Source organism: Synchiropus splendidus, chromosome 17 (assembly GCF_027744825.2).
Source record: "Synchiropus splendidus isolate RoL2022-P1 chromosome 17, RoL_Sspl_1.0, whole genome shotgun sequence".
Classification (NCBI taxonomy): Eukaryota; Metazoa; Chordata; class Actinopteri; order Syngnathiformes; family Callionymidae; genus Synchiropus; species Synchiropus splendidus.
The window spans coordinates 13289036-13315661 of NC_071350.1; the positions used below are offsets into that span (position 1 = coordinate 13289036).

The 26626-nt window shown below is 46.0% G+C and overlaps 1 protein-coding gene across 4 annotated transcripts in view; it reads right to left on the minus strand.

Annotated features, from left to right (window-relative positions):
* The window catches only part of sgcd (sarcoglycan, delta (dystrophin-associated glycoprotein)), a 92491-nt gene extending 66391 nt beyond the window's left edge, over positions 1 to 26100 (minus strand). For all 4 annotated transcript variants that reach the window (XM_053846144.1, XM_053846145.1, XM_053846140.1 and 1 more), the window contains exons 1-2: positions 25945 to 26100; positions 17518 to 17775 (exon numbers count right to left, since the gene is read on the minus strand). The gene's annotated coding sequence lies outside the window, so the exon portion shown is untranslated. The remainder of the gene's footprint in view (positions 1 to 17517; positions 17776 to 25944) is intronic.
* Between the last annotated feature and the right edge of the window lie 526 nt (positions 26101 to 26626).

Genomic DNA, 26626 nt, shown 5'->3' on the forward strand with positions numbered 1-26626 from the left:
GTAAATGGACGAGTGCGGAGAAGAAAAGATGCTGTCTGGCATCGTCCCCGCGTCTGCACACAAACAAGATAAACGTGTCTTTGTACAAACTCGCCCTCCGCCGGAGGAGAGCCGTATCGGCCCGATAGAGACGTCGTGAGTGAGCATGACAATGTAGGATTAATGTCTGAGGAGAAAACAAAACAAGATTGTTGTGTTTTCAGGAAGAGGCAGCACACAAATCCAGGGAAATTGTAGCGTTTAACTTGCGCAGTCTGTTGACATCCAAGGTCTCTCTGGTGTTAGCATGCTAGCATAACGTGAGTTACAGGGCAAAGTAGAGCAGGGAAGAGTTCATCTAGCTATGGTGATGGCCAGGTTGACAGATGAGATAAGAAGCCCCTTGGACGATGGTGTTTGCAGATCTGTGGTGAGAGCAGGGAGCAAGTGGAAGATAAGCTGGAGAGGTGGAGGTTTGCCTTAGAAAGGAGAGGAATGAAGGTTAGCCACAGTAAGACGGAATACATGTGCATGATTGAGAGGGAGCCAAGTGGACAGGTGAAGTTACAGGATGCAGAGATAAAGAAGATGGAGAATTTTAAGTACTGAGGCTCAACTGTCCAGGGCAATGATGAGTGTGAGAAAGAGGTGAAGAAGCGGGTGCAGGCAGGATGGAATAGTTGGAGAAAAGTGTCAGGTGTGATGTGTGACAAAAGGGTGTCGGCAGGGATGAAAGGGAAAGTGTCCAAAAGGGTGGTGAGGCCAGCAATGTTGTATGGTTTGGAAACAGTGGCACTGAGGAAAAGACAGGAGGCAGAGCTGGAGGTAGCAGAGATGAAGATGCTGAGCTTCTCTCTGGGAGTGAGCAGGATGGATAGGATCAGAGGGACAGCACATGTGCTCAGGTGTTTAGGAGACCAAGTCAGGGAGGCTAGATGGAGATGGTTTGGACATGTACAGAGGAGAGAGAGACAGTACATTGGTAGGAAGATGTTGAGTTTGGAACTGCCAGACAGAAGGTGGAGAGGAAGGCCAGAGAGGAGATTTATGGAGGTGGTGAGGACATGAGGTTTGTAGGTTTGAGAGAAGAGGAAGCAGAGGACAGGGTGAGATGGAGGAGGATGATCCGCTGTGGCCACCTCTGAAGGGAGAAGCCCAAAGAGAAAGAACAAGAAGATCTAGTTTGGTAACATAAACTCACATGTCCTTTACATACGCTGTTCATTCCGCCGGTGGACATTTGCTCTGTTTAACAAAGCCACAAATATTTGCCCACAACACTCAGTGCTGGCAGCACAGCGGGGGAGCGTTTGTCAGGAAGTGAGACGTGGCTTCATCTTCTAACAGGCCGAGATTTATTTATACAAGCGCGACAGCGGTGACCTGACGAGTTTCTGAGCTCCAATTAACAGCAGGTCTTTCTTCTTAAAGTCACAGCCCAAAATAGACACATTGAGCGCGACAAGCTCTGTGCTTGACTTCTGATGCTCCGATCTTTTCTCACCACAGAGAAGAAGCAGCTCACTAATTTAGGTTTCAAGGGCTGCTGACTTCAGAAGAACTGCCTGCAGCTGAAACGCTTCCGGCGAAGGAACGCAACGTCCTTGCCCTGCCGCCTCATGGTGACATCACTGGAGGTTGTTTCTACTTTTCATCATTAAAATAGATAAATAAAGTCTTCTATTCTCGTTTTACAGGTCGCACCACAGCACCTCCTGCAGGCCTGGAGGTACAGTCAGAAAAAGCCTTTGAAACACATAAGTGATTTTTCCCCATTTTTCCTGATCATATTTGAGGTAGTGGCAATATTATAACGGTGTGACACAGATATATTGTCACACACACTGACACGTGTTGGTTCCCACATCATTGCACACGTATCATCGCACACGTTGACACACAGGCTCTCGTTAAGCTCGTGTAAACTCAGATCTGTGAAGACAAACGAGCTGACAGCCAGGAGACTTGTCCGTCACAGCAGAAGACATCAGCTGCCAGAAAGCCTGTCGACTCAGCGGGGAGAGTGGGGGAGGCGGTCAGAGGGATGGCTGCCAAGTGGACGCCTGACCTTGTTGAAAGTGAAGCGTGTGGGTCATTAGCTGCAATAATTGATTGTTTGGAGTCGCATCAGAGTCGCCCTTCATCCTGAGCGACTGGGACTCGAGCTGACCCAGGTTGCCTTGGAGTCAGGATGAGATCGATCATCACAGTGAGCTGAGCGAGGAGAAAGGTCAGGCCTCAGTCTGCCCCATGACCTCCAACCACCCAGAAGTGTCTTCATCCTCTGGCACTTTTGTTTGTGTCCTGGCAGGTCAGGACCGTTCTGCAGCAGCATCGGAACGTCCCAGCTCAGACGTTAGTTCCAGAGTCAGTCGCCTGGAAGCAGATCACAGCTGAACTTGACTACAGCAGATTGGATTAGAACCCATGACTGACCGGAATCATCTTCGCTTCAGGGTCAGTCCACTCGGCACTTATTTTTCTGTCTCATAAACAAACTTGAATCAAACCCATGTGAGCGCATCGACAGCACAGCGCTCGCCAGCAGGGCTCGCATGCTACCCACCGTCTTCGCCATCATCATCATCACCATCATGATTGCGGCACAGTCCAGAGGAGAAGACTAAGTGGACCGCAGGCGCCGGTGCTCTCCACTCTCAGCGTGATTCTAAGCGACACCATTAAACAAGGTCGTGATTCTCGATTCAGCCGGCAGCAACAGAACCACCCGGGGCGACACTTGGACCGGGCCGGTTGGGGGCCGGAGATGGATGCCGATGGCTGGAAGGTCCAGTTGTTAGAAAGGAGAAACTTCAGCGGTGGGTCAGGAGCACTGCACCGCACAGCAGCGGGACGCGTTTATCCTGGACCAGATGAATAAAACATCAGCTAATCTTCACCGCAGGAGATTCAGAACCATCAGAACCAAAGTCACGTCGGATCGCAGACAAGTGCTTGTGGACTCCCACTGATGCCAAAAGCTCGTGAAACTGAAGCAGCACAAAGTTAAAAACACGTTTTTTTCCGTGCCAGATCGAGGACACTAGTCTTGTTGACAAGCCAGAACCGTAATAAATAAGGGCCTCGCTCAGGTCCCTAATCTAATTCAGTAGAACTCACACAGCGCTCCAGAGGGGGTCATGATGCGGGTCGCCCCGCCTCCCTTTTAGGCAGCTTCAATAACTACTGAAGTGATTAAAGATGAACAAAAAAAACATTCACCGTGCCCAGTGACGGGATCCGTCTCTGGCAGATTTCTGCTGAAGAGTCTGAGTCTCAGCCCGACTCCAGGACACACTGAGGAGTGACGTCAGCCGTAGATTAATTACTGAACATAATGAAACGGCGACCTTTACCAGACGAGGTCACTGTAGCGTTCACCACACACACACACTGGCGCACACACAAACCCTCATCTCTGCCTCCCAATTACAGCGACCGGAGCGACAAGAAGTATTTTGGTTACGGAGATCCGACTGTCAGTCAAACTTCAGTTGCTAACCGGACCAGAAACGACGGGAAAATGACGGGTGATTGTGATTGGCTGGGATGGACAGCGGGACATTTGGGACGTGGATGAGTCCGGTGACATCTAGTGGTCAAGTCGTGCATGACAAGGTGGACCTGGACTCTTTTAACCGCACCACATTGAGAATCAGTGCTATGGCTCGCAGCGCTTTGTTTCTCCGTTGCCACGGTAACGAAGGCCCGCACTCCTCCGGAGTTTCAATGAACAGCTCTGTAATTAATATTAATATTGTGCTCACTAATGAGTTAATCCTCCTGTCGGCTAATAGCAGCCAGCATTTACACGCTCGCTAATGAGTCCGGGCGGACAAAGTCATCGTTTCAAACCAGTTGGGACGCCGCCAGAGCGCCAGCGGTGGAGGCGCGGGCTTCGATCCGACTAATGACCACGAGCAGGGCATAGATCTGCGGCCCGGTCGACCCCAGCGCCGCAGGAGAGGCTTCTGATGATTTAGCGTGATGACTGAGGATGGAGGCGCTCACCTTTATTCCATCTCTGATGGTTGCTTTCCCCTCGGGGGGGCGCCGCGCCGGCGACTAAACCCGCCAAGCTAGCCAGCTCAGAGATGAACACTCCAGAGTCTCACATCCGTCACTGGAATGGGCTCAGCTCTCAGCAAGAGGCCCGTGGGCCCAGATGAGGAGGAGCAGAATCCTCTGGTTGGATCCGGTTTGACATGAGCCTCTGTGCAAGACAGGACCGTCGAGCACTTGAATTCCCCACGGTGAGGCAAATAAAGGAATCTAATAATAATAATAATCTTGTCAGCACCGTGACCACGGAACATTTCTCCAAGATCTGCAGCTGCATCCGACTAGCCAAGGAAAAATAGGAACATTTGAAAATGATCCCCCTGAAAGCGTCTGGAGGATAAAGTGACAGGCATCCACATCCGCCAGGATTGAACCTCCTCCCGTCCGAGGGAGACGTGAAGGCCGCACGGCATCACATGGATCAACACTGATCCCTCTCCTCTCTGGACCCAGACACATCCGGAGGAGCAACTCACAACCCTTCATCACCGTGGGTCCATTTCGCAGTGGATCAAACAGCTTCTGACAAACATAAAAGAGACTTGTGTAGATGTTGAACTGTGCACCGCTACTGAGGAAACAAAAAGAGGGGAGGAGATCAGACTGGCTTTTTTCCCTTGTAACAGTCAGCAGTCGGCGTGGACGTTGGGAGTCGTCTAACTCCCGCAGAACTCCCGACCATGAAGACATTTGTTATCAATCATAATGCCACTGCAGAAGAATTAATAACAGCACCTCATTGCTCCTCCACTGAAGGACCCGAGTGTGACTCGATTGTGAGAGGGAGAGCTCAACACTTCATTCCCCTAACAGAGTCCAGACATAGTTCTGGCTGCTGGCAGAAAAGGAGGAGGTCAGAGGTCAGACCTGTGCTGCGGTGGTGACAGAAACGTCAGGCTGATGCAGAAATAAGGAGCAACCCAGGTGTTCGGGTTGCACAAAAACCTTAACCGAGTTTAAAAAAAAAAAACATTTCTGCATTAGGAAGACCCGAAAATGGAGCGTTTTTACCGGGAAGAAGAAGAAGAGCCACATCAAATCTACAGTTACAACACTGATTCTGGAACTTGTCACAGCAACAACGCTGAAAACACCGGTGTCTTGACAAGTCTGATTCGTTCAGCCAGGTGAGAGGAGATGGAAAGAATCGACCGCTGAGACAACAACACGCTCGCTCTCCTGTTGGACCACTTACAGGGAATTGGAGCCGGCGGGGGGCGAGCGCGGGGAGGTAAATATTGTGGGGTAACACGTCGGCAGCGGTCGGGATCACAGCGGGGCCCGAATTAAAAGAGAGCAGCACTGCTGGAAATAGAATCTTCAGTAGAGTCTCTAAAAATAGCAGTTTATGTTTTAACGGGGAAAATGTATTTCTGTTGCCATGGCGATCCCGGGCTTCTGACAGAGGAGCCCGCCCCTGGCTTTTGTTGAGGACGCTTAAGAGCTGACTACCTCAAACAGTTTGGGTTTTTGGGAATCAAGTTGGGTGATCTAGTGAGTGATCTTGAACTGACTGAGAGGAGAAGAACACAAAAATCAACTTTGAACTGTCGACGTAGCATAGTAGTAGTAGTCATGTTGGAGAACAAGTGAGGTTGATGGACCTCCATGGTCCTCCGTGAAAATGGGGCCAGTGCCTCAGGTTCAGTTGTGGAAAGACGTGAGAGAAGCTGAGACAGAAACACACGGAGACACTCATTAGAGCCAAACAGCTGTGACCATCCCACACCAGATCTGACAGTTCTTCAACTGAGAGGTGGAGACATGGAGGGGATGAGAGCTTGCAGTCACATCTCGGTTCACCCAGAGGTCCGGCGGACAGGCACAGGCCCGACGCCGTGCCGTGCTTCGGCATCGTCTCCAACTTTGTTAATCATTGAAGACCTTTTTGCGCTTGTTCATTGTAACCTTCAACAAGAGTCGCTGACAGCAAGATAAAGCCTTCGCTAGATAACCGCCGTGACTTCCTCGACTCTGATGCTCGTCTGGGAGTCAAAGATAAAACAGGAAAGTTGAACTAATGAGACGTCTGAATGTTATTTGACATTCACGTCTCCGGGGAACCTTCCCGAACGCTTGATGTTTATTTGGGAGAACAGTAGAGAACCGTCACTGTTAAAATTGACTTTTAACTTTGAAAGTTTTATTCTATAACATTGAGCAAATACGAACATGACTGAAGAGACGCTGCACAACACTGCTGCCCAGGCATCGTCTAAAAAGCTGAAGGTTAATAAAGTAAATGACGGAAGCTCAGAGCTGGCAGCAATGGAAAAATACTTTTGGATCAGTATCACGTTATTTCATGATATTTATCACGGTATTTCAGGATATTGTTACCCGGACCATTTCCTGTGATTCGGGGTGTCTTACGTCATATCTGGTTATGCTGTTTGGTGAATTCGAGCATCGGCACCCATAGAGTTCGGCTGAACACCCGGTTTCAGTGATTCACCTTGTCCACTCCGTGCGGCAAAGTATGTGACAAATATCATGAAATAACCTGATAAATATCATGAAATAACTTGACAAGTATCGTGAAGTAATGCGATAAATATCATGAAATAACGTGATACTATCATGAAATAACCTGATAAATATTCTGAAATAACATGATATGTATAATCAAATAACAAGATGAATATCATGAAATAACTTGATAAATATCATGAAATAACGTGATATGTATAGTGAAATAACGAGATAAATAATCTGAAATAACGTGATACTATCATGAAATAACGTGATATGTATAATCAAATAACAAGATGAATATCATGAAATAATTTGATAAATATCATGAAATAATGTGATATGTATAATGAAATAACGATAAATATTATGAAATAACGTGATACGATCATGAAATAACGTGATACGATCATGAAATAACGTGATACGATCATGAAATAACGTGACACGTATAATGAAATAAGATGAATATCATGAAATAACTTGATAAATATCATGAAATAACGTGACACGTATAATGAAATAACAAGATGAATATCATGAAATAACTTGATAAATATCATGAAATAACTTGATAAATATCATGAAATAACGTGATATGTATAATGAAACAACAAGTTGAATATCATGAAATAATGTGATACGTATAATGAAATAACAAGTTGAATATCATGAAATAAGATGAATATCATGAAATAACTTGATAAATATCATGAAATGACGTGATACACATCATGAAATAACAAGATGAATATCATGAAATATCGTGATACGTATCATGAAATACCATGATGAATATCAGAAAATAACCTGATAAACATCATGAAATACCAAGATGAATATCGTGAAATAACGTGATGAATATCATGAAATAAAGTGATACTGATCCAAAAATATTTTTCCATGGCTGGCAGCTCTAAACTTCCGTAGGAAATCATTAAAAAGACGTCCTCACAAGAAGGTGACTTGTCAAGACTTTTTTTTTTTACTTTAATGAAGACTTCTTTGATTGCCAGAAGGCCTGACTCATAATAGTGTTCTTGACGTGTGTTTGACTCTGAACCGACCCGAGTGGAAGATGAATAACATCAGATGCTAAACGTGGCAACACTGCAGTCGAGTGCTAATTTGTCTGCAGTTTATTTTAATAATTACAGCACCTGCCCCCCCCTCCAGGGTCCCCTCCTTCCTCCCCCCCCACAGCATCTTTTAATTTCACGGCGCCATCCCTCCAAAATAAGCCGTTAAGACAATAATCAGGCGGCCATTAGTCAGCGCGGCCGTCCGTTCAGCAGGTAAATATGAGCGTCCATACATCAGCTAACCGAGTGGAAGAGCTAAATTAAACTCCACACACGGAGAGACGCCGCGCGGAAATAAACGTGTAGAGATAAATTAGCAGTCAAGAGTGAAGGAAACAAAGAGGAGCAGGAGCGGCTCAGTCAGGATGATTTATGGCTGCTCCCCGCTCCTCCACACCACAACACGCACAGACACCTCCCACATTATTTGCATTAAAATGACACGCTGCTGTGATCGTGCTCCGCTCGCACCATCAGCACCAAGAACTTCACATCGCCACTCCACGAGTGACATAACCCCTTCCCCAGCCTCCAACCTTAAACCCAACCATCCAAAACAAACTTAAACCCAACTATTATGACCCATTATTTTGACATTTGCATCCTCAAATTGAGGCTTGGACTTGTGGGGACCAACAAAAATGTAGGTGTGTTTCCAAGAATTAGGTTCCACAAGGGTAGCTATAAAAGCACACACACACACACACACACTCTCTCACACATATACATGAAAACCCTGATGCGCACACAGAAAGAGAGACACCCACACATAAAAACAAAAACCCTCATACATACAAACACAGACAGGCACACGAGTTTGTTTTGCTATTTTGTGAGGGCCATCATTCTTTCCCCAGCCTCTCCTCCTTAACTAAACCAAAACAAATGGCTAACCTTAACCAGAACTCTGAACCAAACTTGCATCCAACAATAGTAGGCCAGAATGTCCTCACAAGAAAGTGGCTTGTCAACACTCAAAGTATAGCAAAACATGCCCACATACACAGAGACACAGAGTGACAAACAGGAACACCTTCACACACACACACAGACACACACATCTGTATTCACAGCAGGGGTTTGTGTTCACTCGCTCATGATTTAATGGGAAATAAAGTGGAATGCGAGACGTAGAAGATTTCACTGCACTGATAGATGGTCGGATTATACAGCTCACAAACAGGTCTGATGATTCATTTCAATAAATATCCTCCTCCAGCGGATCATTTGTAACGACGGTCTTCATTCCGAGTGGACCTCGGACCATCGTTTGTTGGTGTCAAGAAGAGCGGGGTCGATCTATCGACGTGGTCGGATTCAAGAGAAGTGGTGAGGGTTACAAAGATGGTTCTGAAGGTGATCACGAGTTCAGGACTGTAGCCTCCTCTAATCTGCTTTGTGAAGTGGCTGGAGACACAAGCCATCATGAGACAGTGCGAAATCTCCACCAGCGCAAGTCAGTCTTCAAGTGTCGGCCTCAAAAGCCTTCAGCTGCAGCTGGAGAGGAGTTGATCACCTCTCATGAGGATATTTTAGCAGGAAGGAGAAGTAGAGCTGCAAAACAGCCTTTGGTGGTTGGAATGTTTTGCCCAACATCTCCAAAGAAAGTTCCAGCAGAAAGTGAACCATTCAGTCCAGTCCGGCCTGTTACCACGGCAACACAGCGAGAGCTTCAGGTTCCTGCTCGGCTGAAGGAGTCAGACACCGGACCCCAGGAGCCACTTACAGAAGACGATGGAGCTCCAGTTCCATGGATCCGACTCTTCCTCCATCGCAGGAAACACTATTCATCTCAATCTCACCTCGGTTCTTGCCGACTCTCTCTTCTTTGTTTTCTGCCTGTTTGAACTTTCCGCTCTCGTGGCCGCTCGCCCTCGGTCCTCCTCGGAAACAATCAGCATCCTTCACGAACCGCTGGCGCCCACACTCTCATGGTTTGCTGATTATGCACCTCAAAGTGTGTGTCCGCGTGTGAGGGGTGTGTGTCTGAATATCTGAAAATGTGAGACTGTGTCTGAATACGAGAGTGTGTGTCCAAATGCATGTGTGAGTGTGTGCATCTGCCTGGGCATGTGGTACAGTGTGTGTGCGTGTGTGTGTGTGTGTGTGTGTTAGAGTGTGTAAGGCGCCGATTATGCAGTATTTCAGGGTGTGAATGCAAAACAATAAACCCTCAGCTCCGTCTGCGTTCAGCGACGGCGTTTGCGCTGAGCGCGTCAATAATAGGTCTCGCTGAGTGATGCGTTTCTAACGGAGCGGTCAGCACAACGGTCATTTTTCTGAGTCTTGTTTCCAGCTTCAATAATCATATTTGCATCATGCGATCCATCAGCCGCGAGCCAAGGTGACTTAAGTGGTGATTTACTGCAGTCGATAGCTCATCACAACCGTTCAGCCTCCGGGACGAGCCCATCGACTTCTGACCAGCGACAGAGGAACAAGTTCACGCCTCGCGGTTCCCATCTTCTGAGTCCTGTTCAAACTCAGATCCCAGAACAGGTTCACGAATGGGGCAGACTGCCTCAGTCTGGCTGGTGAAACTATAAAACTTTTTCTTCAAGATGACCAGCCCAGCTCCATCCGACTAACTGAGACTGCTCTTCTGTTTGTGGTTCTGGAACTGGATTAGCTGTCTTCAACATGTTTCTTAGTGCTAAGAGGATTGAAGCACCTCGGCTACATGAGCAGCTCTCTTCCTTTACAGCCAAAACATGGAGACAAATGACCAGTGAACCAAACATTTACCATAATTTACGGCTTATAAGCCGCTACTTTTTTCTCTCGGGCTGAACCCTGCTGCTTATACATCAACATGGCTATTTTATGGACTTTTACAGGCTTAAGAGCCTCATGCTGCCAAGATATTGAGCTTTGTCACATCAACAGCCGTTTTATTTACCCTAAAGCCACGTGTCGGCAGAACCGATCTCCCGAAGCAGCAGCTGAGACCGTGGTCTCGGCACTTCGGATACACCAGACCTGGGCAAAGTGCGGCCCAGGGGCCATATGGCCCTTTACCTGAGTTTTAGCTGCCCTCATGGGTTCAGACTGAAACTATACAACTGATATTTACTGACATTTTTTTTATCTGGTTTTAGCTGGTACTAGTTCAACAGTAAATACAACACATTCATGACAAAATTTTTGTTTCTACTTTTCGTCATTTTAGTATTTTCCTCAAAATATGTTGAAAGAAAACACAAAATATATTTTTAAATACATTGCCTTTTTACATCCGATGTTTGGTCCATAGTTTTATTATGATTTATATTCAAATAAGATGCATGTAAAATGATTTTTAGGGTTCATGAAATATTTACACTTCTTAATCTCCTTGCTTCCATTGGATGCGATTCATTTCGTCCTTGTTACTTGAGATTTTTTTTCCCGTCACCTTTCGTATTCATGGCATGATGGTCCCTCACAACAGTCACATTTAATAATGTGGCCCTTCAGGAAATTGAACTACCCACCTCTGGGATACACGGACAAAAACCGCTCTATTTGAGCACTTTAATGTGAATAAAAGATGTGAGCAGTTCATGATTGAAGTTCAGAACATTGTCGAGTTTGCCCCACGAGTCAGTCCCCATGCTGGACCCTGTTTTCAAAACTAGTTTAGAAGAGATCCTCAGGCATTTTAAGCACTACTGACCTCTCTGTGGTGCAGACAGCACCCCAGCACCTGTGGCTTATAGATATATGTATGAACAAGATCTATTTTCACTCTTAGATTTAGTGGTTGCCACTTATATTCTGGTGCACTCTATAGTTCGGAATTTACAGTAAACAGGATTTGGGCTTGTATGCGTTGATGTTTACCCCTTAACACAGTGAAGAACTTTTCATGTCCTTCAGATAAAATGCTGCACTTGAAAACATCCAACTTAACTAGTTCATCTAAAATCCGTGTACGAGGAAGGTCAGGCAGAACAGTCGCCCTCACGCACACACCCTCGTCGAACGGCTCAGCTGCCTTGCTCACTCACCGAGACAAGGACGAACCTACGCCGGCTGAGATCAACAATTATTCTTTCCTGTTGGACCAAATCTTCTCCTCTTGACAGGGAAATGTGAGTTATCGACTTCCAGACGTGCAGCTGCAGCTCAGTATGGATTACCTGTCACCATTGATTTCCAATAACATCATACAGTTGAGTCGCGGATTCTTTGTTTGTTTTGGAGCTCCGTTTGGTTCTTTGGCAGACCTTCACACATTCATTCCATAAGAAGGAAGAACCCGGGACCAGACCGGAACCACCCGGGGCGACTGGCAGATCCACTTCACCATCTGAACTTCTGAACTCCCACGTCGTTCTCCGAGGCGCAGAGGGGGAACTAAAGGTTCCTGGTGTCCGGAATCCTCACCAGAATGAGTCTGGCTATTAAAGTTGAAACAAAAGACCTACTTTCTGGACTCGCTCATCAAATGCAGACGACTCGAGCTTCTTCTCCAGAGAGCAACATTAGCAGCTGCCAATTGTCTCGCGCAGCTTGATGAATAATAGATAAGACCTCAGTTGTGTGAGAGTTAGAATCCCGACGTGAGAGTGCAGTCAAGAAGTTGACCCAAATACAATATATATTATCAGACAAAGGAAGTGATGAAGTTGAAGAGAACGTGACTTTCAGCCTTCATTTTTGCTACTAACTTGTCAACAACTCGTCTCAAGAAGCGAGTCAAAGCGCCATAACACAAACAGAAATTACTAGTTCGGCTGAGGGGAATTTATAAGCACAACAGGTGAGCTGCGAATTATAGCCATCAACAACGCAATCACACTTGTTTAACAGATGAGGCAGAGACTGAGTCAGAGCTGTAGTTTAGACAAGTCAATTCAGAGCTTGTGAAGACTTGCTGATACAGAGACCCTAGGCAGTAGACTGATCCCCTCCTTGTGTCACTGCACTTTAGTAGAAGTCAAGTCGTCTGTTTACCGCGAGTCCTCAGAGGACTGGATGCAAACAAAGCAGCCGTCCAAGATTTCCCCGGACCCCCATCACGTGGAGCCTCTTTACTGAGTCTATTTGCTCAAGTCCTGTAATCACCATTCCCTCCACCCCAGAGACACCGCCTGTCGCTCTGCTCATCTGTCTCCCCGCTCGCCCGTCTCCCAGCCTCCGTCCTAACCTTCAGTCGGACCTGTGTCGGCTTTTGTTCTCGAGACGAATCAATTCCTGAAGGACCAAAACTGGAGAGCAGAATCAGTTCCAGGTTGCTAATGCGGACTGTCAGAATCACTCAGTGGCAGCCGGAGATAAAGTTATTTATGGAGGAGACCCGCTCCTCCATCGCCGCTCGTCCTCCTTTGACTCGGTCCGACCACAATTATTCATCCAGTCACATTTTGTGGATGCGGGGAGATAAAGGAATCAAAGAGGATGCAATCGTCTCGCTCAGCGGTCAACAATTCAGCAGTCAGACTGTTCATAAACATTTCTCCAGTCTGTGCAGTTCTTATCTGGCTTCTTCACCCACAGGTGCATTCAAGGAACCGGTCCACTCCAAGAGCTGTGCCACAACACTCCCAAGCCTTCTGGTACACTTTCCTCCAACCCGGACCCAAGAAAAAGGCAAAATTATTATATAATAGAATTATAATAGAGTCGACTGCGATGAGTTCATGTTCAATGAACTTGCGAGCGTCAGAATGTTTATCTGACACAGAGTCTCTCAGCTTTGGTTCAAGAACAGGTGCTGCAGTGTTGAATAATATTCACACAGACATGGAACGGTCCAAATCTCATCACAGAACAGAACCATCAGCGCTTGTTCCACATCACAGGCGGAAACTCTTTTATTTTTTTTGTCCTCTCGCTTGTTCCTGCGAAAACTCCGGCTGTTATTTCCAGGTACCTCGCTGGGTCCTGACAATTAGTGGGCGCTGTTGCCGGGTAATTAGAGCAAAGGAAGCTCACCTCCATGTTTTCCTGCCCCTGGAGATCAACGCGCTCTCCGGAGTGGAAGCTTACCAACCTGACGCGAGCGCACGCTTCCTGCGTTCTTGTTGTTTCTCCGGCTGCCGTGGCCTGGTGGCTAATTGGACAACAAGTGGACATGTGGCTAATTAGAAATACAAAGGTGCGACGCAGAAGTGCTAAAGAAGCGGTGCAGCAGAGAGTCAAACCACCTATCAAACATCACACCACTGCTGGTTGTCATGAAAACAAAGATGAGTTAATTGCAGTTAATTTGTGTGTGTGTGTGTGTGTGTGTCTTCTGAATGAAGCCACTGACGTTTGGACTCTAGACCAGGGGTTCTTCACCTTTTTGATCTCGGGGCCCACCTTTTCCAGAACAAATATAATAGTCCATCGCAGGGCAGGGCACACACACCATTCACACACACATGCATTCATAGGGGCACATTTTTAGAGTGTCAAATTTACTTAGTGCGCATGTCTTTGGTAGGAAAAAGGAGTACTCGGAGAAAACACACGTGTACACGGGGAAGAACATGCAAACTCCATGCAGAAAGGTAGTCCGACCCAGGCATTGAACCCTTCTTGCTTTCAAGGCGAGAGCGCAAACCATGTGGTTATTGCAAAGATATTTATGTGTCATCGAAAGGTCTGACCAACAGCAGAACCAGGTCCAAGTCATATTCATCAAATTTAAAAAAAAAAAGAAAAATAGGAAAAAAAATAAACTTGATACAAACTGTTGAGAAAAATGGAAAAAAACTGTACATCATAAACAAAATTCAGAATAAAATACATATAATAAAAGTATGTATAAATATTTAAAAATAAATATAATATATTTTATTTCATAATAAATACATTCAAAAGAAGATATAAGTCTAAATGAAAGCATGGTCATAAACTTTTCTAAATAATTTCAGGAACTGCTTCAACAGGTGCTTTCATGAACAGTTCTTACTGTTGGAGGAAGCATCACTTTCTTTTCATTTTTCTCTTCAAGAACTTCTTCATAGTTGTTAACTATCACAAGTTTGCAGTTACCAAGTCAATTCAATGACACACTACTGCCACCATATGTGTGAAGTGTATTAAAGCTGAGACTACCACTCAAAATGCACCGAAAAAAAGAAAACACAACTCACAAGCAGCCGGAGGGAAGGTTATACAGTGCCACAAACCAAAGTCTGAAATAAAGGCTTGCCAACTGAAAGAAGTTTAATCATGGAGAGCAGGCTGGGATCGAACTCACAACCCTGGCAGAGCAGTCAACAGCCCAAAAGAGATGCAAACAGGATAAAGAGGGAGGGAAGGAGGGGAGAGAAATAACGAGTGCCTCTGAGGGAATAATTAAGGAAAGACGGAAGAGCGCGGGAACGAGAAGAGACGAGGATGAAAACAGATGGACGGATGAAACAATGACACGGCAGCGTTTGGATCCTGACATCAGTTTTCATTTGACTCAAACTAAATATGTCACTTTTGAGAGACGGGTGCGCTGCATCATGTTAAGTGTCAGTGATTTCATTTGTTAAGACAAAAGCAAATGGAGATACGACGACACACGCGACAGCAAGAAAAAGAAAAAAAAAACAATGGTTGTGATGGTTAAGGAAGAGGCATTTGGAGCAAGGATGAACACGACGTGACAGCGATGGATGTTAGAGAACACGATGCCTGTTAATGCCACTGCCAACAACCCGAGGGCCAACCACGCGGCAGCCAAGACAGCAGCCGCGACACGTCAGGCCTGTTGGAGTCAGAGAAGATGTTGCCCAGACATGCTCAGAAGATGGACTGGACTGTCCGTCAAGTCTCTTTTCATCCTTGAAAGATGCATCGCTTGAATCCTTGACCCAAAGCTCTGTCTCTCGTGGACATTTTTCATGCATCAACAAACAACAAGAGGCAACAAGGACAGCGAGGTCGTTCGTCAGATGATGAGAAGTTGATTTGTTTAACCAGACTGAAGGACGGATCATCACGTCCTCTGGCTCCAAATCAACTTCTTCCAGGTGGTGTCCTCTGCATGTGTGTGTGGGTGTGTGTCTTGCTGCGGTGGAAACACATGTACCTGAATTGGTCCTCCTGCAAAATTCATCAGGACATTATTCCTGAGATCCATTATTCAGCTGATCGCTGCGGTGAGATGCTTGCTGTCAGCAGTGACAGTGCCCCCTAGCTGTGATTCAATATGACACACTCCGACGGTCCAACACTCATGTCAGCTTCCCAACTGTGGCCAACAGATTTAAATGACTAATCCAGCCAGCGCCCCCTGCAGGTGTATGTGAAGAGCCACAACTCTACATGCAATCTAACGGCAAACAACTATCCAGGCACACAAGACTCCTGTACTCAAACAAAGTCTGACCCTGAACTGACCTTACTGGACGGCAGCCAAATTCACCCCAGAAGATCTTCACCCAGTATTTAGGCATAGAGATGTCCCAACAACGTAGCACTGGCCCAAACCATCCAGTGGTTTGAGGAAGTCCAGGAGGAGCTTATCAACTATTCTGGAGGCGTGTAGTCACGGCCTCATCTCTCAAATAGATGAATAGCCCTCTGCACCCTTCTGCCGCTATCCACACAACTGCCGACTTTGAGTATGGCTCACTAGATTCAGGGTGTTCTACGCACTCGCTTGTTCAAGTCGTGGACAGCAAGTCACCCCGCCTGCGTTCGCTGGCTGCACCAGAACTGGACCGTGAACTCTATAATGCGATTACCACATAAAGAGTCAGAGTCATCTATTTACACACTAGCTGATATGCGATGGAGCCAGAGAAGATCTGATGTTCACGCCAAACGCATTGGTAGATCTTTAAATGCACAAAGGAGGACAGAGGTCATTTGGAGTGTAGTTTGTTGACTCGGGGTGGTGAACGAAGCGAGAGGAAAAGACGTGAAAACTACAGAGACAACGACACAGAAAGTGGTTTTCACAATACAGGATGTGAGTCGGATTCATCCTCGTGACTCATATCAGTCCCAGTGACAAAGACGCAACTCAGTTTTTCTGTGGTCGGATACACAGAAAAATTCTTGGAGTGAATCAAATCTTCGAGTACAAGAGCCCACACTGATTCAGACTGTCACGACAAGTCAACGTGTAACACAGAAATCTCAGAAGCTGTGTCGTCGTCCATCAAAACGTACAACCATCAATCATGGAAGCTAAGAAGACCACGACAGACTCTGAAGTTACAATGAAATTTTAGAGTTTTTTTCGTTACTATTAAGATTTTTTTTTTCATTGAGTTTGATGTTGAATTGTGTTTGTGTTTTCAGCCGATAACGTTTGACTTAAGTGTCCATTTTTTGCCACACAAGTTTTTTAAACCAAGTCGTGTTCTTAACTGTAACATTTTAAAAATGATCAACTTTTAACATATTTGTGATTCAATGTCTATTTTTTTCTTTTCTTAAACCGTTGCAGCCTTTAAGACTGAAAATCATCTTTACATTTTCTCAGTGACTCAGTGCTTTCTTCTCAGGTTCCTCAACTGTCAACCAGTTCATGATGGACTTTGCTTTTTTCACGACGCACTCACACCAGATAGATGAGTCCTTTAAACACCGTCACGCAGCTCTTGCTCAATCTTCCACCCAGATCTCCCAGTCCTCTTGTTTCACTTCTCATCTCCACAAAGTGATTCAGCAGAAGACTATCGAAATAAACCTGCTGAGTACATGATGACAACACGATCACGCTATATTGCCAGGCAGCGTCGCAGCTCTGGACGGCGCCCGTCTAAGCGCACTAGCTCCGTATTGACTCCTCAGGAACGGGTCAGACTTCTTCTTTTCGGAGGACATGAGCTGGACTCACGAGAGTTTCGACGGGTCTTATTTTAACCGTTCTGTTTTTCCTGTTGCAGCTCTGACCTCCTGTGGCTTCTCTTCATCAGATTATGCACGTCCACCCAGCCAAACATCCGCTCCACACGCGTGCATACGCACAAGCAGAAGTGAGAATTAAAAATTGCAGCCTTACCTCTTCGTCAGACGCCGAAATCCTCTTGGCTCGAGTCAGAAAACCATGAAGTCGCTGATCCTCCACAACCACTGATCCAAGAATTTCCCCAAAACAAATCCCCAATTCTCTCTGCGGTCTTTCAGACAGGATCTCAAGTCAGAGGCTCAAGTCCAGCAGAACCAGCAGCAGGAGACTCATCCCAACACCTCTGATGCTCCTCTTAATCCGGACGCTTCAGAGAAGTGGACAGGGAGAGTTGTGGCGGCGCTGGTATTCCTGGAGGGAGACAAAAAGGAGCATCCTTCAGTGGAGAGACAGCAGCAGAGGTGAAGAAGATCCAGTGCAGCAGGACGAGACACAACCCGGCGCTTAAATCCCCCCGAAATGATCCGACACTGAAAGACGGCACATAGCATACGGCGGCTGTTGCATCAACATCGCTCTGACTTTTCTTTCCCCGAAGATGGAAGAGAAGAAGATATATCTCCACCAGAGCCCCGAATCATCTCTGCAAGTCTGCTCCCACAGAGAGCATGTGTGAGGAAGAGAGGGAGACAAGAGGAGGACAGACAGCAGGAGGCTGCGAGCGAAAGTGGAGCCGGAGAGCAAGTGAGAGGAGAGAGGGAACGGCAGAGAGAGGCAGGAGAGAGAGAGCGAGAGAGAGAGAGAGAAAGCTGACAGTCGCCGACTACATTAACTGAGTAGGTGGAGTTTTCCTGCAGCAGCAGCAGGGATCAGATTTGAAACCCAAAAGAGAGAGAAAGATGCAGCAGGTGAGCAGAGATGCAGATGCAACAGGGGAGGAGAGATGGATGGAGGTGCTGGAGGTTAAAGGGACCTGAGAGGACCGACGTGCGTGTGTGTGTGTATACGAGTGTGTATCTGCCCAGCTGCAGCAGAGCTGGCACTCTGACAGAGTGGCTCTCGCCAGGGTCATAAACATCGATTAGAATATTTAAAGAGGCACAAACTTGTGCACACAAAGAAAACACATGGACACTCAGAGAAGCGCACACACACACAGTGACACAAGTTCATAAACATGCTTTATTAACTGGACAACAGTGTGTTATTGTCGGCCTCAGCTGGTTTGACTCGATTGATTTCTGTCATGAATGACTTGTGGTTTGTTTTCACGCGTCCGGAGTTCAAGTTCAAGACAATTCTCTGTCCATCTTCCACATTATGATCATAGGTGAGACTTTAGAGGTAAACATAAAGTGTATTGACCACCAGGCAGAGTTAGGAAAGATAAAGTAGACCTACTTCTCCTTCCTGATAAAAAAAAAATAAATTCATAATTTCATCAGAACTATAGCCGTGTTGTCGTCAGATCGCTCATCTCACAAAGAAGATAGATTAAAGGCTCCTCCGTCACATTATGGGGTGATCTTTTTGAAGGTTCTGGATCACAGGATGTCGTGACCCAGTCCAGTGCATCCACAGTCCTTAACAAGGAGGTGGTCTCGGTTTTAAAGTAACAGAGGTCATAGGCTCCCAGGAGGCTGTCAGCAGCTGACTCCGGTCTGAGTCTCATCCAGACCCCCCAAAGGTTCGATGACAAACGATGATGTGAGATCCTGTCTTTGTCTGGCTCACTGCTGCGGAGCCGACATCTGCTCATTTCTTCTTCTGGTCCGCAGGAACCGGCAGCAGGCGAGAGCCGTTTGATGGAGCAACAAAGATGCATAAACAGCTTTTGTTCTGAATTAAACTGAGATTCTTCAGAGTGCAAACAAAAGCAGAAGACACCTCCTCCTCCTCTTCCTCATCGTCTTCAGCATCCGTCTGTTGTTGTTGGCCGCGAACTCGAAAAAATGCAAGCTATAGAGATGCGTGCGGGAGTTTGTGTCTGTCATACAGAATTGATTTGCATATAAAGAGCTTTCAATAATCCGAGGGTGATGAGAGTGAAGAATCTTTCCGCGTCCACTAACACATGTTTATATTCATCCCGAGAACAAATGAAGACAAAATTTTAATCACACACACGAACTGCTTTGTGGGTCACCGAGTGCCACCTGGTGGTTCACCACTGAAGTTATTATGACTTGAATTGAATGGGAAAAAAAGAAAATGCACAAAACATATATTTCTGTTATTTCTAATTTATGTTCGACCACACCTTGTCATCAAAAGGGCCTCGAGTGGCCCAGGGGCCACGTGTGGATTATCTCTGTCCTTCAGTGGATGTGAGTTAGTGAGTTGTGAGTAGCACAACAAAAAGTGTCGTCGCCTGAAGAACAGGGAGAAGATGAACAGATTCAAACAGGAGGTGTGGTGAGGAGAGGGTGGAGGATGAAAGCAGGATGGAGATTGTTAGTGAGCGGCATGTAAACATCCGACCGCTCTCTAGTGTGTGCTGCTGCGAGCAACGTGAAGCACACGTCAGAAGAAGCCAATTAAATTACAGTGCAAACGTGAAGGGCCTTCCAGTGGAGCTCCTCTTCACACCCTTCTCCAGAGAGAAGAGCTCTCCGCACAGAGGGGCCACTTGCCGCCCCTTAGCTCGCGGTCATCAAGACCTGGAGGCGCGGCAGAGACTTCTGTGGAGCCAAGATGTTCTCTGAAGTCGAGACCTTCCCACGGTCTGGAGGTGCCGCAGAACACCTTTTGGACGGAGGTCAGAGGTCAATGTAAAACTGTTCTTCTGAGGAAGAGCAATACACTGACACTTCGGAAAGTAAAATAAAAATTCTTCCAGTTCTTCTTCCGGATGACAGGCGGAGTGAGACAGAGTGAGTTTGCAAACACGTCTCTCCAAACTGGGTCAGGAGAAGTTTGTGAATGAAACAAACATGGAGTTGACCGTGGAACACTGCAGCAGGTCCGGGCGGCCCAGATCCAGCGGCGCTGTATTATTAATGGACCCGTGTCGAGGCGCACACACACACACACACACACACATCTGGTGTCCTCATCTGAAGACTGAGGGAAGTTCTCCACCATCTCTTTTGTCATCAGGGTTCTGATTGCAGGTTCTGATTGGAAGCTTAATGGGTTCACACGTCATTATGTCCAATCATCCCGACAGATCCTTCAATTAGCCAACACTCTGTTGAGCTACGTCCTGCTGCAGTCGCACAAAAAACTTTACTCACACAATACAAGACTGACACAACTCATCACCACAACACGACCCCCAGAATTGATCGCTCCATTTGGCTGCCACTTGTGGGTCTGATCCAACGGTGACTCAACTTCCATGGTGTTTAGTTCTGGTGCATGTTGTGTCCACAAGTCGCTGCTAGTTTGTGTGTGCCACTCTACCTGTGTGTTTCTTTATCTGTGCCTTATTGTGTATGTCTCTTTGTGTGTGCCTCCATCTGGGTCTGTGTTTGTGCATCAGTGCGAGTCCATGTTTATGAATGTAAATAAGCCTCAGTGTGGGACGTTGTCTGTCTGCCAGTCTGTCATTTCCTTTCACTGCCTCAATGTGTGTCTGCGTTTCTTTGTGTCACTCTCTGTGTGTGATTGCCCACATCGCCCCCTATGTGTCTGTATTCATGTGTGAATCTTTGTATGTCAGTCACACTGTGTTTCCTTGTGTGTATTTAAGTGTGCTTGCTGTCCAATGCGTGTGTCTCCAGGTGCATGTCTGGCTCTTAAAATAGGTCTTGGGTTTGTCATCATCATCAGTGGATGAGGAGGAGGTGGTGAAGACGTCCAGCTGCAGATGAACCAGGAAGAGTGTGTTCAACAACAGGAGCGGAAGGTGAGAGCAGGAGGCTCGGGGGGATCATGTGACCAGCGGTGCTCAAGATAGAGAGGCGTGAAATCCTCCTGACCCGTGCAGGGAAAGACTCTGGCGTAGAGAATCCAGAGCTCTAAATGCAAATCCAGGTTTATTCTCAGTCCGTCAGAGTCGGACCAAATCATCCTGTGAACGGTTTTTGTGGGGGGAAATCATCATCTTTGACTCCTCTAGATGAGACCAGACGTGTGGAATGGAGGGTTTGATAGTCATTTCTTAGAGTTTAACTTTGAAACGAATGAGATCAATTCAAAATTGAAATCTGCTCTCCGAGTCCAGGAAAGCGTTCCATCACCGGGCCACACATCTGGAACCAAAACCAGATTTGAATTTGAAAGACTAATCGGGTAAAACGACAAATCTGACATCAAAAGACAGTTTTTAAGTGAGAAAGACGCGTAGCTAGCAACAGACGGTTTTAATGCTCCTGCAGACACGCGAGGAACTCGCACCACAGACTCCTCTGCCGTCTGCATCAGTCCAGGCCACACAGCAGCACCATCATTCAATTTCAAAGATTTGCGAGGCGGTGAGAAGAAAGAGGAGGAGGAGGAAGAAGAACACTCAGAAGGAGGAAGATCCAGGAGGAGAACAGCAAAATTAGAGATCCAAGTTTATGACCCGGACTGAAGCACTCAAATCACACTGAGCTCCAGATGTTTCTTTCGTCGACCTTCAGAGCAGATCGCGTTTGTTTTACAGCAGCAGACACAAGCGTGATCTTCATGAGGTTTACATCAGTGCAAAAGGTTCCAGAAGATCATAAATGGCCAAAGGGTGTTTACATGTTTTATTACGCCTTTAGTAAGCTAGGAGTCCTGATTAATTGGTGTCAGACCCTCCAGCAGGTCTTAGTCCAAGGTCACCTTAGTGCAGGTCTGGTAGGAGAGGAAAGTCACATGTATTGTCACTTCTTCAAGGCCCTCAAAGACACCTGACCACGTCTCATTCAGTAAACCCTAACATGGTATCCAAAGTTCCTGAGGTAACCATAACCAGAGGAGTATCTTCTCTGAACAGCCACGATAAGGAACCCTGTGTTTATAAATGCTCCACCAGAGAAGGCGCCATTGTCGCTGTCCAAGGTCCTGAAACCTCTGTAATGTGGCTCACAGGTCCTGACACTGAGAGAAGCCATTATACACAAGGGACTGGTCACCTGAAACTGGAGCCGCCATAATGGCGAACAGCGCCACCACCGCACGTGTCTCGGCACCAGCTCCGTTTCACCTGCGCCGACCTTATCCAGAAGCTCCCACCGATCGCTCCCCACCATGGCGAGTTACACGACACACAGGCGTCTCTAAAAACTCAGGACAATTCTCCAGCACACACCATAAATGAACGTGAGCAGCGTTCTCAGAGCTTCATCTGCTGCTCTACCAGCAGTTAAATCAGGACGAACGGCCCGCAGCGCCATGAGCCAAACAGAAAGAAGAACATTAGCCACACATTTGCATACAAACACTTTTCATTTCCACAGCCAAATGAATATGAAAGGCAAATGTGTAATTAGATGTGTGTTTCTCTGGACGCAACAGCCGCATCACTCAAAGTCTCAAGACAAAAGCCTTGAGACTTTATAGGCATGAAAGGCACATTTGTTCAAAAACACATTCATGTTTGACAGGAGTCAATGACATCATCAACCATAGCGACAGACTGTGATCATAACATCAATGTAGACGACCACAATAACAGCTGCAACATTGAGAAAGGTGATAACTGCGCTCAGGAAAACGGTTGCTATTAGAGTCAGAGCTGCTGTAGAGCGGGTCAGATTTTTAACACCATGTGAAGCTCGAGAGGCCGTTCTGTTATGCTCAGGTCTCATTCTGCCAACTGGATTTTTTTTTCTTCCCTTTTCCCTTCAGAGGCCGCTGCTGAAATACTTTGCTGACACCTTTTTCTCACTGAGATGTGTGATGTTGTGTCACTGCAATATGGTCCCCAGTGAGAGGTCAATATTTTTAAAAACCGAACACCACATGCGTGGATGCCAGCTCCTGCAAGGTAAAAAAAAAACTTTTATGAAGAAGACACGGTTTTAAGTATCGGAACGCATCAACCCAGATGATATTTAAAAATATATCACTCAAGACTGACTTTTAAAAGAGTGGGGAATAAATTTGAAAAAATAAAAATGCAGACAAACACTGAAATTGTTCTGTATTTGTGTGATCTAAACAAAAACATAGAATCTGTGTCCAAGTTTGGAGCTTTCCTTGTGCTTGTTCGCTGAACACTACAGTTTCCTCCCACTAGGGATGGGCGATAAATGTTGTAATTTTATACTATAATTATCACAATAAATACATTTTCATTTTATTCCATGCATTGGACACTGCAGTCTCCCTAAATTGAGTCGTCTGTCTGCTGTATCTCTTGTCTCTTAACAGTTGACTTTAACTATGGACCAGTCTGGACACATTTCGTAGATGTTATTAAGAAATATTAAGAAATATAAATATTAAATATTACACTAACTGTCAGTCCTTTGTCTTGTGTGATGAAAAACCTTTTCACAATTCTCTCTCCTAAAATGGTTGTTTTTCATCGCCTTATTGAAGATTTCACTAATACTTTAACCGCTTTAGAATTTGTTGATGGTCCCTAACTGATGCCGGGTCGTAGCATTAGCGCTGCCTGAGAGAGTGTGTCCACGATCAGATGCGGAAGAAGACGCCGTCGCCAATACCAGAGCGGAGGTCCGTCCAATATCCAACTATTTTCACCACGGTGTTTTGCCGAGGCGCCAGCGCAGCCCACGTGTCAATGTGAACCAAGGCAGACAACCACATCAGAGATCCATGGATCCAGAGACTCAGGGTGGACCAATGTCATTATAAAGGTTCGCTGTATTAAAAATAAGTTTAAAACTACGATCGTGAACCAAAGGTCCACTACACTCTCCACAACTGAGATGCAGAATTGTCATCGTGGACATTGTGTCTCTCCTCTCACTGTCCAAAAACATATAGGTACATGTAGATCGGTAACTCTTTGTAGATGTGAACGTAAGCGTGAATGTCTGTTTTTGCATGCCCTCTGATAGGCTAGTGTGTCCCCACCTCTCGCCCGAGATACTGGGAGCGGTTCCAGCTCCCCACGACTCCAGCAGAGAATCAGCGGCAGAGGATGAGATGACAATTCTTCTCCTTAACCGTCTTTTAAACACGGCTCATCTACAATGACCCCACTTCATTTATTGCTACAGCATTTGGTCATGCTGAGGTCACAGATGGTGCGCACACACACACACAGAAGTCGACTGACATCTGCTCCAAGTTTTGAAGCTGGTTTCTGCTCCAGTTGGTACAACATACTGTGCGTGCCGTCATCAGGAGAGGGAGATTTGACACATAATGTAGCATAGTGGAGTCAAGCAGGAACGTTTGACAGGCAAAAACCTTTCCAGTCGCAGTGTTGAGACAGGTTACATGCGCAATTGTGGGAAGACGAGGACGGAAAACTAAAATAAGTTGGTTTAACCTGTGTAAAAATATTAGCAGATATAGAAAAATCTAAACATGGAAAAAAAATTCCCACCTCAAATCAAACGCGCTGGGGAAAAAAAGGGAAAAATGTAATCTTAGTTTAAAAGCATGAATTATTGATGTAGAAAAATGGAGGGGTTTTGAGGACAGAAAAAAAGTCTCTCACACTTGAATGCCTTAAGAGGCCGCATGGGCCCAAACCTGAGTCCAGGGAAGCGAGATAAGATTTTTTTTTTATTTGATATTGGAGAAGTTGGAGACTGCCGCGAGACCTGTCTCTCTCCTGCGCAACAACAATCACCCAAAACTCCAAGTGATGATGCAAACTGGAGAAATCCAGCCTCACGCCGAGGTGAGCGACCTTTCATCACCCGGGCTCACCTGAGACGTGACAACAGAGCGCACCACACCGAAACAGCCGTCCTCGTCGGTGAAGCGAGAGAGAGAGAGAGTGTGAAAGAGGGAGATAACGTGTTGATCTGATGCACGCACAAACAACAACTCCATGAATTGCAAAGCAGCAGAGAGGAGTTTGACGCTCCTCCATCAGTGACACACACTTGCAGATAACAGCAAACATGAAGTCATTATGAAGACGTGACAAATCATCCGCACAACTCCAGGCAGAGTCGGCAGGTGTGTTCATGACGTTCAACCTGTCATCCTTGACTGTGAGTTCCAGGTCTTTACATGTTTGAGGACGACCCCACTAACACACACATTATAACAGCTGCTCATTTACACTGGCAGCCCACGAGGCTGTTAATCCAGATGCAGGTCATGTGACCTACTGGTAACTATGGCAACAATACTTCCTCACAGTCAAGTAAACCGTCGCCTCCCTCTCGTTCACACACTTCTATTCCTCTCCAGCTCCCCCTCTCACGACAGATCCCCATATCCTCTGCAGCCTCAGAGTCCATGGAGACTCTTCCTTCACCTCAACAGATTAAATGTTTTAAAACTCACTTTGTCTGACTTTGACCTTGCAGAAAGTCTTTCTAGTAGTTTGTTTATGTTTTGAACGTAACGAGTTACCCGTCATTAATTCATTCTGGAATTATGAGAAACATTTTTTTCGTTTTAAACACAGCCTTATCCACCACCAACAGTCGGTGCAGTGCTTTAGCAACAACTTTCTGAGCCACAAACCGTCATTTAGAACATTACACAGAAACGAGTTTCAGAACTCACCGCCATGTTGCTGCGCGTCCTCAGGTCCAAACATGACTCAGCAGCTACTCCGAATCGGAACTTCGAGCTTCTTCTCCTTTGGTTTTATGAATCTCAGCGAAGCTTGTTGGGGAACCAGAAGCAATGGACATAACACCCACACTTTCTCCATTAATCTTCCACGTCACCCAAACGAATTCCCGAGTCACATGATGCGTCCTGACGTCATTAACATACGCCGTTTTTCATAGCTTCGTCATTTGAAAAAAAAAAAAAAAAAAAAAAAAATATATATATATATATATATATATATATATATATATATATATATATATATATATATATATATATATATATATATATACAGTGGTACCTCAGTTCTCAACCACAATCCGTTCCAGACGGCCGTTCGAGAAGGGATTTATTCGAAATCTGAATGGATTTTTCCCATTACAATGAATGGAAAAAGAACTAATGCGTTCCAAGCCTTAAAATAGTCTTTTGTAGGAGTGAATGTAGAGTGTCTGCTGCAGGTGCGCTGTTCCTCTATGTGTGTGGCCGCTGCATGTGGGAGGGGTTGCCGAGTGAGTGACGTCTCTCCAGAAGTGAAGAGGTGCCCGGAGCGTGTCCAGCTCTGAATGTGCGCTTCTGTGCAGTTTGGCTGTGACAAAGTCATAAACCAAGTCACGCTCTGTCCCAGACT